Source organism: Brachypodium distachyon, chromosome 5, assembly GCF_000005505.3.
Source record: "Brachypodium distachyon strain Bd21 chromosome 5, Brachypodium_distachyon_v3.0, whole genome shotgun sequence".
Classification (NCBI taxonomy): domain Eukaryota; kingdom Viridiplantae; phylum Streptophyta; class Magnoliopsida; order Poales; family Poaceae; genus Brachypodium; species Brachypodium distachyon.
The window spans coordinates 26,124,314-26,129,231 of record NC_016135.3 but is presented as its reverse complement, the minus strand read 5'-3'; positions in this window follow the sequence as shown (position 1 = coordinate 26,129,231).

Sequence of the window (4,918 nt, the reverse complement as noted above, 5' to 3'; positions counted from 1 at the left end):
ACCCAAACGGAGTAAGTATAAAGTAAAAAACAATTTTCATAGGGGGCCTGCCCCCCCCCCCCCCCCCGTCTCTGTCCCTGCGGCAGGGGATCATCGAACTTACTCGAATCCTAATCGGACATTACTTTCGAAAGAAATAATCGATCTTTCTCCCATCACAAGCAACACCCAACTCACAGCCTAACATACACGAACACACTCAAACTAAAACTCACACTCAAATCCAACTCAAAGCCTAACAGACACATACGCACTCAAACTCGCACTCAAATCCAACAAGTTAACTAAAATGTCTTCCATTCGAACCAGCACGCGCCGCAGCACGTCATTGCGGCGGCTGCGCCGCGCAGCCGTCGCCGTCCGCCGCCCGATTCCTGGCACGGGTCTTTCGGCCATAGCACCAGAAGCCTACCGCCATGAGCAGAGCACAGGCGACCATTCCTATGAGGAAAACACACGGAATTTCCCAGCTTGCGGTGCAATTGCACCTAGGCAGTGGGTTTTAATTTTGTGTGCAGGAAAGCGGTGAAGAAGAAGAACTCATGGCGCGTTTGCTTCGAGCTGGAGCTTGATGTGCCATGATTAACGAGAATTATGTTTCCGTTTCGAGTAGCAATAAGAAAAAAAAACAGATAGCGCCAAAGACAAACTCATGGCGGCCAATGTAATTTTGGTCAAAGTTTGACATAAAATTCCACGTGTGTCTTATAAACCCAAATGAAGGAAGTATAAAGTAAAAAATAATTTTCATAGGGCGGCCTGTCCCCCCGCCCCCTACCCTCCTGTCTTCGTCCATGCTGCAGGGGATCATCGAGTTTACTCGAATCCTAATCATACATTACTTTCGAAATCGATTTTTCTCCCATTACAAACAACACCCAACTCACGGTCTAACATACATAGACACACTGAAACAATCTCACACACAGACGCACTCAAACTCAAACTCGCACGCAAATCCAACAGCCTAACTAAAATGTCTTCCACTCAAACCTGCAGGCGGACGCAGCCGCGGCAGCTAGCGCTGAGCTTTGGTTTGCTCGGTTGGGTTAAGATGGGCTTCGTGGGTTTTGTAGCCTTAGTTTGGTGGTTGGGGAAATTATGGTTTGGGTGGGTGTAGATGGTTTAGCATGCAAATGATTAGCTGGATGGGATGGCTTGGGTCGGATGGGTCGGTGGGTGCCGCTGCTTGCCCATGCGTCTTCTTCCTCCCTGTTTCCTTTTCACGTATCTCTCTTCGTTTTCTCCTATTGAGCATGTTGGGGCAGGGCTAGCAGCTAGCTTCCACGTACTCCTTCCCCCGACCGGCCGCCGCGCCGCTCTCCTTCTCTCGTCTTTGGGTGGGTGGGTTCGCCGGTTTAGAGCCAGACCACCTAGGTACGTTGGGTTATGATGGGCTGGTTTGGCTTACGGAACCAGTCCACCTAAGGACGTGTTTGGTTGCGTCAGGGGATCGGACTGGATGCTCCGTATCAGATCACCCCGCATCGGAATAATGTTTCCCATTACGTGCTTTGTTTGGTTAATGTCTATACTGCTTTCTAATTGCACTCCGTTGTTTGGTTTTGGACGGAGTGCTTACACCTGCATCTGGCCGGAAGGACGCCAGGTTGAGACAGTACAGAGCCACACAGGTACTTCTAACAATTCAAGCAGCCACAACGGCCAAACTTACAACAACGACAGACCAACTGTCATCCAAGCAATGCCAAAACAACATCTTTAGGAGTATCAAATCTGACAAAACTCATTTATCTAGTATATCCTTCTAACAATTCAACATATCAAACAAAAGACACAATTTTTAGGATCAAAACAACTTCACTCAAACAGCACACTTCCACACTTGACTCAAGTCCATGACCAAATTAACCATCTGCATTCGTGCCAGCAAGCATATTTTTCTACTTCACTTAATCACACACATGGCAAAGAAATCATTACTCTCAGCATCATTTACCAGCCAGCAAGCAATAGGGATTATTATTTACCTTACAATGATCATCATATTGCTGCTTCTCGCATTGCACCATCTTCCTCTGATCATCCCAGGTAAAACCACGCCTTGCCAGCATTACTTCAATTGCACCGAACTTGGTCCTAAAGTGCCTCCCTCTAGACTCAATGTGTGGAACTGCTGTTAGGTTATGATCAGGTAAGCTTTTTGCAAGTTGAGCTTCCAGAACAGACGAGTAGCCATTTTTGAAACCACCATCACATTTCCACTTTGGGTCCATGGACAGCTCATACATTGCCTTAATAAGCTCATCATCTTCAACAATAGTCCACTTCCTCTTATTTTTTCCCCTTCCTCTTGCGTTGGTTTCAATACTATCCATAGATGAAACAATATAAAAGTTAGTTAGTTTACCAAAAAAGATGAAATAGAATAAACAATAATAACAATAGAACCCTCCAAAATACACACCTCAGTGATTAGCTCTATAGTTATTATACATTTCTTGGGCCATAACATCTCTACGATGAGTCCACTCATTAGAAGAAGAGATAGATGTGATAAATTCGGGTGCATGGTGCTCCCCTTCATGTATATCTTGTTCCACCACAAACTCATCTTCATCCTCATCATCTCCCATCTCTTCTAAAATCAGATTGTGCATCAAACCACATGCCATTATAATTCTGCATTGTGTTTTTAGAGGATAAAAGCATGGAGACCTCAAAATTGCCCATTTATTCTTGATTCTAGCAAAAGACCTCTCAACAATGTTTCTAGCTTTAGCATGACACATGTTGAAATATTCTTCAGCGCTATTTGGTGGGTTTTGTGCGGTCCAACCACCAATATGATACCTCTGTCCTCGGTATGGAGCTAAAACCCCCTTCCCATTTATGTATCCAACATCAACTAGGTAATATTGGTCTGCAGGTACTCGTAAACCATTAGGGCGTGAGATAGCATCTCTTAAAACTCTCCCATCATGGGCAGAGCCCTCCCATCCAGGCAACATGTAAATATACTTCATGTCAGGTCCACAAACACCTAAGACATTGGTACTAATCTCAGCCTTCCTCGACCTATACCTCCGTTTAATGTCTGCTGGGACAGTAACCTTAACATGAGTACCATCTAAGGCACCCAAACAGTTCTACAACAGCAACAAAAAAACAAGAAAAAAATTAATACAGGCCATTATATCATTAATTTTTCAAATATGGTACTATACTGGCTCAATATCTAATTACCTTGAAATATTTTCATTTTGGATCGTCACTGTCCTCAGGTATAGGCTCTGGTTTCTCAAGCAGCAAAGAGTGCAGCTTAAGCACAGCTAGAAGGCAAGCATTGAAATTCCTACTCACTGTCTCTCCACTCCTGTAGAAATACTTGCCAACTGTCATATTCTTAATATGGTGAGACAAGGTATATAGAAAGGAAGCTACTATTTCTTCAAGTGAAGTATTGTGTGTGCCCCTAAGGCCACCAAATTCTGCCACCATATCACATAGAATGTGGAAGGTTCTTTTATTAACACGCAGCTCAGATATGCAACCCTTGTCACTCTCATGAATCATCTCAAACAATCGCTGAGCCCTAAGACTCCTATTCCTAATCCTCCTCTCTATTTTCAAACACCTTCTTCTATAGGCGACGAAAAACATTAACCACACATAGTAATACATCATTACTAGACTACTCATCATTAGCCTAATTCTCAGGTTCCTTCTTCTTGATCGTGCGTTTAATGGGAGACGAGCCATGTTGGTCTACAAAAATTAAGATATGGTTTACATAAGCACTAGACTACTCATCATAAGAACAAACATTGGGTAAAAAAAAAAGAGATGTTGTACACAGTAATAAAGGTTTTCTTCTCTAAAAGTAAAAATAAAAGCAATTGTCAGTTCTACTTTTGGACAGAACAGAAGCAATCTACTAGTGAAACTACTGGTCATAATAATAGAAGCAATGCCAGGTTAGCCTAGCCATGACAATAATTTTTAAATGCATAATCAAGAATCAGAGGATCAATGTTGTGGTACTCATCAGACAACAAGAACATGGAATTCCCCCGCAAAAAAAAAACAAGAACATGGAATTGCAAATTACATCAAGAACATGCAGCAAGGAAAAATTAATGTGATCTGAGGGGCCAAAGGGATAGGAGATCTACCAGGATGAGGCTAAGGAGGGTGGCCTGGTCGACCTTGACGAAGTCCCTATCCCAGTTCTTGTGGTTGCCGGTGGGGGCGGCGGAGATTCTGGGGCTGACGTCGGCGACCTTTGAGCGACATCTTCCTCCGGTGTTAATGGGAGCAGATCTGAGCAGAGAGGAGAGAGCCGCCATGTTCAATCCAAATCAAGAGCAGCAGATCAAGAAAGAGGAGAGGGGCGGAATCATGTGTAGGGAGGGGAAGAATAGAGGCGATGGCGGAATCGGGGTGTATCTTGTGAACCCTAGATCGCGGAGGAGTCGATGTCGCAGAGAGGGAGAGCAGCCGCCGCCGCCTGAGCCGCACACCGCCGGAAGGACGAAGTGGAGGGAGGGGAGGGGAGGGGAGGGGAGACGAGGACGAGGACTGGTCGCCGGCTAGGTCGCCATCGTGCGGAGAGAGGAAGAGAAGCCGATTCCCGAATCTGATTTTGCTCGAGGTCGGGCGTTATTCCCCTAGCGAAGAGATGTATCCGATACAGTTTAAAGCGGTTACATAGAGTCACAACCAAACACCCGGACCCGTATCGGGTTACGGGGTATCTAATACGGGCCCAAAGTGCCCCAACCAAATTCGTCCTAAGTGTCACTTGGATGGATTAACGTGGGCTGGTTTGGTTTGGTTGGGTTAGGTAAATCACGCTCAGCGCTAGCCGCAGCAGGTCACAGTAGGAATACCACAGGGCCACGGTGATAACTTATCATGGCCTTGAGTTAGTAAAATATTTCTGCGCACGGCTGTG